The sequence below is a fragment of the Castor canadensis genome, chromosome X (genome assembly GCF_047511655.1).
Source record: "Castor canadensis chromosome X, mCasCan1.hap1v2, whole genome shotgun sequence".
NCBI classification, from domain to species: Eukaryota; Metazoa; Chordata; class Mammalia; order Rodentia; family Castoridae; genus Castor; species Castor canadensis.
In genome coordinates, this window is record NC_133405.1 from 15,443,918 (window position 1) to 15,456,002 (window position 12,085).

Sequence of the window (12,085 nt, forward strand, 5' to 3'; positions counted from 1 at the left end):
GGTAATAGGGTTTAGTGGATCTGTGTTACTCCAATAATAATGAATATGATGAGCACAAGGAGAAGAGAAATGTCCTGCTGGGACCTCTGCTTGGTTCATTTGGATTGTAGCATTTTTGGATAAGTGCACTGAGAAACATTTTCTGGACAAGCTAGAGTCAGGGTTACCATTATGGGTCTGTTCACCATCGTAACTCCTATTTTTTGAGCAGTACCTAGGTGCTTATGTTGGGCACATCAGCTTTCTTATCTGTGAAACAAATATGATAATCCCTTTCCAGTCTACCTGTCAGTAGAGATGTGGGATTTTGATAAATAATAAATCAATTTGAGGGCACTTTGTAATCAAAGTGCCACTTCAACCTAAGCTGAAAAATTTATAAACACATGGACAATCCCTATGTATCAACTTGCAGTCAGTCTGTCTCACTTCAAAGACAAAGGGCCAAAATGAGGTGGGAGGGAACCTGAAAAAACAAAGGGTCCTTAGAGGAATGGGTAGGGGTCAATAACAGCAGAGTAAGGCCAGTTATTTGTTCCAGTACATCTGCCTTGCCTGGCCTTCTCAGTTACTTCTGAGGTCCTTCTCATCCTCCTTGGAGTCTCTTGGTTTGACCTTTCATTTTCTATTCCCTGTGCTTCAAGCCTTGCTTGGATTTATTCAGTTGCCTTGGTATTTGCCCTTGCAGTCTTGTTTTGTAGCTTTCAACCACTCCCTCATGTTCCCTCTCCTGTCTCCTCCCTCCTACTGCCTCTCCAGAGCTTCCTTTTCCCACCTTTGCTCCCTTGCCACATTTATCTATGTATTCCCTGGTCCCAATAGATACCCAGTAAATATTGGAAGAGTACGTTCTCAGAGCACTTTAAACCTCAGAGGATACAAACACTCAGGGCTAAGTATATGTACAAACCGTATGTGCTCCCCTTGAATTCCCATCCAGGGTTTTTAGAACCTATTGATATTTGAGTCCCAACTCTTCTTCCTGGTATTTAAGTACTCATCTAAATCAACTAACCTTATAACTGGAGGCTACCACTAAGCATAGGCTATTCCTGGAAGCCCAGATGCCTGGGTTATCTCTTTGTGGGCTTGTGCTCACTGTCATTCGTGGGGCTCTATATTAGTTTAGGCTGCTCCCCCATCTGAAATGCCCACCATCCTTTGCTTCACTTATTCCTAAGCATCCTTCAGCTCTCCCTCCTCCACGAAGCTGCCTCTGATCCCTGCAGTCTCTTCTGATTCTGTCCTTGCTGACCTCCTGCAGTACTTGTCCTCAGTTCCACTGATTTCTCTGTTGATCATTATGTTTCTTATGATATACATAGGTGTTGCTAGTATGCATTTTTTGCTTTGTGTCAGGCACTGCATTTACTCTTTTACTTCCATCATATAAGTTAATTCTATCATTTAGTATTTTTATTTTGTCCATTTTACAAGGTTCAGAGGGATCAAATAACTCACCCAAGGTCACACTGTTTGTAAATGTAAAATTGAGATTTAAATACAATTTTCATATGAATTCAGAACCTATACTCCTAGTCACTACATGATAGGGTATTTACCCTTTCCCTAAAAGAGCTCACACTATTGCTGAAAAGAATAATAATTGCATATTAACTCTTATCTCCTTGTTCCTGTCCCTTCCTCAGTTCAAATACTGAAGCCCTATTTTCTAATATGGTGGTTTTAGGGGGTGGGACCTTTTATAGGTAATTAGGTTTATATGAGGTGACATGGGAGGAGCTCCCATTAGGGAATTAGTGCCCTTAGAGGAAGCAGAGAGGCCAGACATTCCTTTGTCTGCCATGTGAGGGAGGATAAAAGAAAGTGGCCATCTACAACCAGGAAACCAGCTGTCATTGGAACCTAACCATGCTGCTACCCTGACCTTGCCCTTTCAGCCTCTAGAATTCCAAGCAATAAATGTCTTTGCTTTTAAGCTATTCAGTCTCTGATAGTGTGTTAAAACAACCCCCATGTAGTACCTTGGAACAGACTCCGAACTTCTTTGATGCTCAATATGTGTAGATTGCTTAATTACTTAATAATTGGAAGGATACTATAAACCCCTGTAAAGTCTAGCGCTACGTTTGACACATGTTAAGTGTACTAAGACTATCCCCAAAACTATTATTTCAACACCAGATTGAGTAAGAAAAAATAAATGCTAAAACTTGGTCAAGTTACTTAACCTCTCTGTGCCTTAATGTATTCATCATTAAAATAGGGACAATAATAGCGCCTTCCTCGTGGTGTTACTGTGAGGAATAAATGAATTACTATATTTAAAGTATTTAGAACAGTACCTGACAAAGAGAAAGCCTTCTATGCTCCTGTTCTCAGTATCACTGAAATTATCATTGCTGTTAGTATGTGAAACTTGATTCAAAAAATGGAGAGAGATGGTGTTAATGGCACCAACAATCTGTATGTGTTAGAGAAAGAGAAGTTCTATCACTGTCACTATAATGGACACTTAACAAGTATTACAGAAATGTTTGCAGAATGAACAAGTTGTTAAAGGATCTCAAACCCTCACAAAGCTGAAGTACATACGTAGAAAAAGTTTTAAAAGGAAGAGTTTGGATGACATTTTTTCCTCATGTTAAAACAAGTGGGTTTCTGTCATACACTGCCTTCATTTGGAGCCTCCTGGAGCCCAATTTCTGGCTCAGCAGTATGCATAGCTCCTCTTTCATAATAGATCTTTTTCTGTGGTAGCCCTGATAAACAGTTACAAGCAAGGGTGTCATAATAATAACTCTATTCTCTGTCGTATGAATAAGAATGATTTTTCTTGGAACGCTCTCCACACCTGCTGCTTCAAGGTATCTGTCATTTCCTTTAGGGGCTTCCTCAAGAGAGCCAGGCTACGATGTGTGTTATGAAACCTATGTTGTCTTCTCTATGACACCGGGGAGATTTGCTGGGTTTTCTTTTTGTAAGATTCTCAGATGACGTAAGCTTGAATAGACTGCTTGTTGTAACCCTTTGGATTTGTCATGATGGCATCAAATCAAAGGGTTTTTGTTCTGTAACGAAGAAAAACAATCAAAAATTCTTGCTCAAGGGCCCTTTGAGTCCATTTGGGACTGAACTTCCATCTAAGGGCTGGGACCATGTTTTCCTTGCTTCCCTTTGCATCGCCAGTGCTCATTACTATGCTTGGCATAGAGTACACATCCAATGGACATCTGTTGAGGAAGTAAATATCTTGCAGGAAGGATACTGGGAATGCTTATGTTATCAGCCTATTTGGATTTGGCCAATTTCACCTGCACTGCAACAAAGAAAGCCTTTTCTCTCTACCTGCACCCACAGTCTGGATTACCCAGCTCTCTCCACAACACTTTACTTCCCCCACTGTAGCACTCACTGTACTATAATGTCCATTTACCTCTGTCTTTCTGTCCCCACTCCTATTCCTAAAGTTCTTAGACATCGAGCTGTCTTGTCTAGCACCAAGGACATTACTGAGCCTATTGTTTCTGTTCAAAAAATATTAGTTGCGTGAATGTTTCTAATGGCCATTGTACACAGCAAATCAGCAATTACAGTGTCATGAATCATATTTATATCACACAAAGGGCTTTTTGTGGACAAAGATATCAGAAGAATGGTGGCATTCATGGGAATGCTTCCAGGGAAATGGTTGGTCATAGGGTTTCTTCATTCAGAATCTATAATACTAATTTCCCAGAAAGGTCATAGGATTCATCAGGAGGTTTCATTATGAAGAGCCTCTAAAAGGAGATAGCTCATGACTTTTATAGTATTGGGTGGAATTTTGGTTTCCCCTTTTTTTCTTGATCCTATTAGCAGACAGGAGGCTGGAGAAGAAAAAATGTTCGTACCTTGCAAGCAAAGAAAGATGATCGCTCTTATTTTCACTTCTTTTCCCTTCCCACCCCGTTGTGAACCCAAAATGAGTTCTGTCAGCTGCCAACCTTAGGGAGTCTGGGAAGAACCACCTCAGGTGAGGACCTGCTGAGCATGGATATCAGAGGAGCAGAAAAGTAGAGCACTAAGCCAGCCAGAGTTCATGCCAAGTTGTAGAGCTGAGAGCCTATGGGCTCAAATCTTAAAAGCAGAAGAAAGGTGAATGTTCAAGAACAAGAAAGTTCCCTAGTGATTTAGGTGCTGGCAAAGGTGGAGAAGGAGTGCTGGCTTTCATAGTACCAAAATCTGATTTTTTTATTGTGCATATTTCCTGTAAAATAATTGGGTTTACAAAGCAGTATTCCTAATAGCATTGGAATGGGATGATACCACACTGTTGATAGTCTGAAACTAACAACCAGAAGGCTCTGTAAGAAGGTGAGGTAGAGAGGAGAATCATTTCCAGTTTTATTTCTGCTTCTCCTTCATCCATACACTTGCTTATTCACTTATTCCTATGGAAAACATTTATTGAGATGTTTGTATGGCTTAGTAATTGGCTAGGGCACACGAAATGCAGTGATTAACAAGATATATATGGGCCCTACCCTGATGGTAATTCCAGTCCAGTGGGAAGAATGAAGATATCATATTGCTATACTTTCTGTTCAATGGAGGACATATAGGAAAGCTATAATAGTAGGAGGAGCTCTGGAGAGTCAGAGCAAGGGCTTTTTTGAACTGAGAATTGATGGATGAGTAGGCATTAAATAAGAAGGGAGTAGAAAGAAGAAGGAAATCATAAGAGACAGTCTGCTAGGCAAAGGAAATGAACATAGAAAGACAGTCACAATTAAGTGGAATGAATTCTACGGTTGGGGTAGGACAGATTACTACAGAAGTCACTGTACAGTCTCTCAACAAGCTTGAGAGACAGGACAGGCGGCTCCTGTTATTCCCTTGAATGCATAAGGAAATTGATATTCAGACATGTTCGTGTCTTTACTTCACATAAGGGATCAGTATTGATAACCTCTTGTTTCATGTTACTGGGCTGGGTCTAGATGAACACATTTAGATATGGTCACTCCCTCTGGGAGCTTACATTGTACTGAGGAAGTAAGGGAGGCAACCTGCATCACAGTGCTAGTAAGTGGTAGGCCTGAAACTTGAAGTCCAAAAGTCTAAGATTCTAAGAGACTCTAAGTCTAGTGCTCTTTCTACACTGTCACCTTGTGACTCAACAAGGAAGTTGTGCAGCCATTTTAAGTCTATGATAACTGGTTCAGATGAAGCAGTTTAGCTTTTGTTCTAACCATTGTTCAGGGCTTTCTTAATGTTCATTGAGCACAGTGGGAACCTGGGATTGGGAAAAGGTAAAGTTGAGACAAAAGTAGAATTTGGACACAGTGTGTGTGACCATCATAGCTGGCTATTTTTGTATGATCTGTGAGCTAGATATTTTTCACACTTCATGCATTTAATTCTAACAAACCTATACCTGAGGTTAATACTCATATTCGTACTCATTTACCTATTTTCTAAATGAGGATGCAGAGGCCCAGGGAAGTTATGTGGCATTATTAAGCCTGCTCAGTTCATATAATTCAAGGGTAGAAGATGCAGTCAGTTCCATGTAGTCTGACCCTGTGGTCTGTGCTCATGACCACTATGCTCCACTGCATCTATTTACCAGGCTCGGATGAAGTTGATGATACTAGTTCAGAGACAAAGGAGCAGTCTGGGATAAAGACCAAGCGTTGCTCTTCCTGGCAGGACTACCAGCATAGCTGTTTAACAGTTACAAAAGCACAAGATTGGAATTAGAAGAGCAGATTGACCACATGTGCTCATTTCAGATGCTAAGTGACTATTAAATCCTACTTTCCTACCATCATATCCATAGCACTTTGTGGTCACAGTTTATAAGGCCTTTCTGTCCTCTTCCGTGTGAGTTTCCCCTCAGTAATGAAATTTATGAAATATAACCTCCGTATAAGCTGAAATTAGAAGACTGTTGAGTAATCAGATTTACCTCACATCTTATGTGTGTATCATGTTTTACAGAGGCCTTTCACATCCAAGATCTCACGGGATCCTCCCAACGATACCAATGAGGGTTTTCCCCATTTTATCCTTGAGGAAATAAAAGGTTGAGAGAGCATGAGGTCATGAAGCTACTGAGGTTTTGGAGTTTTTGCTGGACACCTTTGCTATATTTCATAGGTGAAAGCAAAATGCATTCTGCTTGAAGCCTATCAGAGCTTGCAGTTCTGTTTTGTGCCCCACAGAAATAAGCTAGTTAGTGAAATATTTGTCTATTCAAAACATGTAGTGGGTATGCAGGAGCACAATGATATACTAGGATTTCTTTTTCATTCAAGATCTAAACACTCATTCAATAACTATTTATTGAGTTCACAAACACTGTATTATATATCAAATGAGAAATACAAAAAGCATCCATTATTTTCTAGGTTTCCTAAAATAAGAATATAATGGGTGTCTTTAGTTGGTGGAAGCTGCATGGATTTTTGTTCATATACAGCTCATTGGGGTGTGGGAAGGGGAGGCTTGGTTCCCTTTTAGAGTATAAAACACACATTCATTCTACTTGAATTTTATTTGCTCACTTGTAAATGACAGTACATTTAAAATACAGTAAATGACATGTAGTTTCTTGTCCCTCGTGACTGGCAGAATTGGTTGCTTTCAGTATTTTCTCTTTCAAAACAAACATGACTCATAACCCATGTGGATGTGATGACTGTAGTTGATTTGGTGAACATTTGAAAATATAAAGTGAGAATAAACAAGACCATTACTGTAAATTATTTTTAAAGCAAACCTAATGCACTGGAAATAGAGTAGATGAAATAGAAGGGGGATATGTGAACACTGGAAAAATGTTTCACTTAGATCAAGCATGGGGAGAAGGCATTAATATTATTCATTTATTTAATAAATATTCAACGAACCAGGCATTGTTGTAGGTACTAGACTTACATCAGTGATGTTTTTAAAAGATAAAAATTCCTGCCCTCTTGAAGTTGACATTCAAAAGTGAAAAAGAGACAACATAGGGAAATCATATTTTATGTCAAGTGGTAATGAGTGCTATGGAGAAAAATGAAGCAAGGATGAGGGGTGCCAGTGTTGGCAGAGGTTAGAGAAGGCTACTTTGAGAAGAGTGTGTCTTAATAAATACCTGAAGGAGGGAAGAAGTAGGGCAGTCACCCACGTGATGAGAGCTCTAGCTAGTGCAAAGTCTTTGTGATAATGGTGTACTTGGATGGAGCTGGAGTGGAGTGAACAAGCAAGCACAAGAATAGTAGATGTGACCAGAGAGGGGGCCAGGGAGCTGGCTGGTTATAGTAAGAGGTTTAGTTTGAAAGGATCTGGTGATGTTCAACTAGTATAGTGGATACTGCTGGTGCCCTATGCAAATTGCCTTTATCAGGTGAGTCTACCTATCCCTTAGCTGCTAGGAGTGCTAGTTGCTAAAATGCACTGTACCTCTCTTCTGCGTAGCAGGATTCTTCTTGCCTGGATCATTTCGCCTCGACACCTTGAGAGTAGCCCATATCCAATGACTGGCCCAATGCTTTTTCCTCCAAGTAAAACAAATTCTGTGGTGCAAGTTGGAGTAGAGTATAGTACAGAATCCAGGTGATAGCAAAACTGAACCTGAGACCACAGCCTTGCTTTGTTTACTCCTTCCCCTGTAATCTCCTGCTTCACTTTCATTTCCCCCAAGAAATTCCTGGCTCTGGATCTGCTTCTAGGGATCCTGGCCCAAGACAACAAATCTGTAGCAACATAATTTTAGAAAGCTAACAGGTTCTACTATTCAGATATCCATTTTGGGTTACACTTTATTTAACCAGGTGTCCCAGATGGTGAGGCAGCTTACTCATGCCAACCTCCACTACCTTCCATTGTCTTAAGGAGCTGGAAAGAATTTATGAGCTAGATAGCATTAAAGCTGCTATTGTGGACACCTGTGAATGTCTTTGTAATTCCACTGCTCAGTGGAGGAGGGCATTTTAATTAGGGTCTTGATAGCATTGTGTTACTGTGATTGATTCACTTTTACACTGGTAGTTGAATCTACAGGAGGGGACCTTTAGATGCCTTATTTTAGTTATTTGGAATCTTAGTCAATACATATCGACTTCCTTCCTGAAATCTTGCAATCATGTGTGTGAGTGAATATACCATCGGTCCTTTTCTGAGAAACCCCAATGTTTTACCTAGCTTTTGTTAAACTACAGCCTTTAAGGCTATACTTTAGGAAGGGGAAATAAGCTGTGGCTGAAAAATCTGAACCCATTTCAATAATACCAAGTCACAAATTTACCTTTTTCATATTTCTCATGAGTGTGTGAAAATTGACTGTTATCAGAGACAGGGTTTGGAGAACAAATAATTCAGGTAATAAATGTCTGCTTATAAATTCAAAGTTTAGAGAAGAGTGTAAGAAACTCCACCTGAAGTCCCTCTCCTTTGCATGTGTGGGAATAAGCAAATCTATGGTCCTGCAGAGCCTCTGCAGCTCTCTGAGGTTTTCCGCTACCCACTTTTGGCATAGGATTGAACCATCATCCTGACATTTGATTTCCCCTTCACAGTGCCACTCCTAAGGTTTAAGATCAGAGCAACTCACATATGTAAGACCACTCCCGTGTCCTGCTCTCTCTTCCCCTAACTACCCATTCATCTACAGTAGTCTAGACCATATGAGTTGTCCTGCCTCCCACTTTGAGTAATATTGTCCTGTATATAGGCAGATTCAGAAATTTAAGTGACTTGCCCAAGATCACAAAACTCATAAGTTAGTTACCCAGGTACAAATTGACTCAAGTCTTCTGATTGCTATGTTGTTTCAAAGAACCGTGTTAGAGACAGGCAGGGACTTATTTTTTGTCATTATGCTTGCTAAAATGGATGCTCCACTTCCTGTTGGTGTGGGGATGCTAGTGCATCTTCATTTATTCAGACCAAATCTTTTCTGTCTCTAAGGGATTTGTGGAGGTAGCACCCTCCTTGGTAAAGCCTACCAGTGGCAGGCTGCACTACCCATGGTGGTCCTGTGAGCCCCGAGTTTCTGGGCCATGGCTAAGGTATCCATTGGCCTCATTTTGCATTGTTTCTCATCAGTTGCAGCCACCTGTTTCCTTGACTCTCTCTGTCATCTGGCAGCATATTTGCCACCTCTTGTTTATTGTTTTGGCTCCTGGTTGGTTATTAATCAATCAGTTCTATGCTGTATTGTATGAGATGCTGATCCAGACTCATGAGAATGGGTCTCAGTGCTGCCTGTTCATCTTTCTTCAAACAGGAAAAATAAAAAGACATATCTACCTGCTTCTCCATAGGGTATCAAGTACTCATCCAACCATTGCCTCCCCCTATCACACTACCTACTCCCCACTCTCTAAAACTTTGACCATCCAGTTGAACTGGAAGCAAAATGACTCCAACATACTTTGTTGGTAGGTTTGTGTGTTTCTAGGCTTTTGCAAATGCTGTATGGCCTGTATCTTAGTTGTGGGGATGGCTATCATGGAACCATTCCTGCTCACTTCATTCCCCTGTGTCCAAGGGTAGATTAGTGAAATGATTGATCAGGGCATAGGATACAGGCCTGAAACTGTCATCTTAAATTCATCCATGTTATGTATGAAATGGCCAGGTTGGGTTACCACAGGCCCCACAGTGAATCTGGGTGTGTGAGAGAAGTCTACCATACCTCTGTGTAGATGTCAGAACACCCGTGAGTCTGGCACTATGCCCCATTCTAGCAGGAGAGAGTAAGCCTGACAGGGCAAAACACCCTGTGCAAAGCAGCTCCTCTGGGGCATATGGCAAAGGGGGTGTTTACCCTTAGCCCCCTTCCCAGTGCTAAGTGGTATATTATGCCTCTAAGTGACAGCATTCATACATTGGGCTTACATACACCCACCTGTGCTTCGATTCCTGCCAAACCCAGGGGGCACAGCTACTTATAATTTTCTTGCCAAAACATGGAAAAAAATTAGAGGTTTGTTGCCTTTTAATTCAATGAAAAAAAGGCACTACCATCTCCTCCAGCAACTAACTATGTGGAGGTGCTGATTAAATCTTTGTGTTTCGCTCTGGAAATACAGACCCTCAGCTTGGTTTTTGGGACCCCCTTCAACTCTTTTTTGTTGGTATTGTTGGTGTAGTTACATTCAAAAAGGAACATAAAAAGAGTTGTCTGGAGTAATTTGCTCCCAAGAGGCAATGCCAGCAGACCTTAATTGAATAATCCCTGTCTAAGGTTGTTTTCCTTCCCAGAGTCACTTCTGTGTTTGCCCATAGCCCCCAATTTGCCTAGCTCAAAAGGTTTTCAGGTTGTACACTTTGGTGCATGGTGTATAGCAAGTAGCATGGTGCTCTATGGAAAGAAAAATCTGTGCTAACAATGTACCTGTCATCCATATGCCTCCCTCTCTGGAGAGCTGTGTATGACAAGACTGGGGGAGGCCAAGATTGACTCATTCACTTATTAATCTCATGTAAACATTCATTGCTTTGCTCACCCTCGTATGCTCCAGACAGAGTCTAGCACAGCATCTGGTATGTAGTAGATACTGAATAAATAGATATGTTAATGAGTTTATTGAACCTGAGAAATGTTATCTCTGTCAGATGCTGGATTTGGGATCAGAGACCTTGTGTTTTTAATTCTGCCATGCATTTTCTGGGCAACTAAAGCAAATAATTCCCTGAACCTGAGCTTCCGTCACTGTTGCAATCAGAGTTGCTGAGATAAAAATCAAATTAAAATGAGGGACCCTATGGAAAAGCATCTTTTAAACTGAGATGCAAAACAATCAGATTGGTTAGTAGTCGACTGGTACCACACCTCATTGTGCTTGGATTGTCTGTGTGTTATGATAACATTTAGTGTTTTCACTCACTTCATCCAACAGAGATGATGTTGATTATTGACAAATGTTATGCAGAATAATCACCTCAGAGGGAGGAGAGCACAGAATTATGTTAAAATGTTGGTTTTAACTTTTTTCAAGTATATGTACACACATGAATATAAAATATGAATTGAACTCTAAAACCTTTCCTGTGAAGGAATATTTCAGTTTATCACAACACCAAAGGAATTTATGGAAAGGTTCCAACTCTGTATACACAATATGTTGTCCAGGGAAAATTGGACCCATGTAGAGTGGTGGGGCAAAAAGCACTGAATCCCAGTTACTGGATTGATAATTGAGCTAGATGAGGTTCAAAACTGAAAAAGGAGGAATTGGGAGATAAAGATGAAAACTCACGTCATATGACATTTGAATGGTCTTCCTCTTATTTTCTGGTTGTTGAAACATCTGGGTTTTTCTAAACCTAGCCAAGGATACTTGGAAGGTCCATGGGAATGATCCATAGAAAGAGTACCAGCACTCAATAAATACTAGTTTCTGTCATCGTTGATATTGCATTGTTATTATTTCTCATCATAACAGTGTAAGAGGGGTAAAACCTTGTAGTCTACTCTCTAGGAATGGTACCCAGTTTAGTGTTTGCTTTTCAGATTCTACTCCTATATAATCTGAGAGAGAAAGGCTTTGATCTCTCCCAACCATCTCATTTCAGAGAAAAGGAAACTAGGACCTAGACAGGATCTAATTTTTCCTAGGTCCCACAGCAAAGGAGTGACAAAGCCAGAACCAGAACCTTGAACTCCCTGTCCTTGATGCCTCTCACTTGTCATTGGCTTTCCCTGCTGTCTGTTCTGTTACCACCTGAGATGTGGACATTCTGCAGCCTGGAAGATGATGCATCTCACCACAGGTGATTTTGTGAATACCTATGTTTCTCTGAATCACAGATTCTCCTGATTGCCCCAAGAGACTCCTAAAAAAGTGAGACTAGAACTACCATATAATTCAGCTTGTTTCTTCAACCCTAACAATCAAACCTCAAATTAATAGCACTTATGGCTACCAGAGTCCGTGCTAGTATGTGTTGGGAAGGCATGACATAGCTGGGCCTTCTGCTCTGTTCAGGATCTCAGAAGACCTAATTCAGGTATTGGCTGTGAAGTGTTCCTTTATGGAGTGCAGGTTCCTCAGCTCCTGTGATTGTTGGCAGAATTTAGATTTTTTTGGTTGTTAAAACACCATCTCCACTTACTGTTGGCTGTCATACAAGGACCATTTACAGC

General features: G+C 40.7%; 1 protein-coding gene across 5 annotated transcripts in view; it reads left to right on the forward strand.

Annotated features, from left to right (window-relative positions):
* Fgf13 (fibroblast growth factor 13) overlaps positions 1–12,085 on the forward strand; it is a 539,487-nt gene that overhangs the window by 295,352 nt on the left and 232,050 nt on the right. The window lies entirely within an intron of this gene.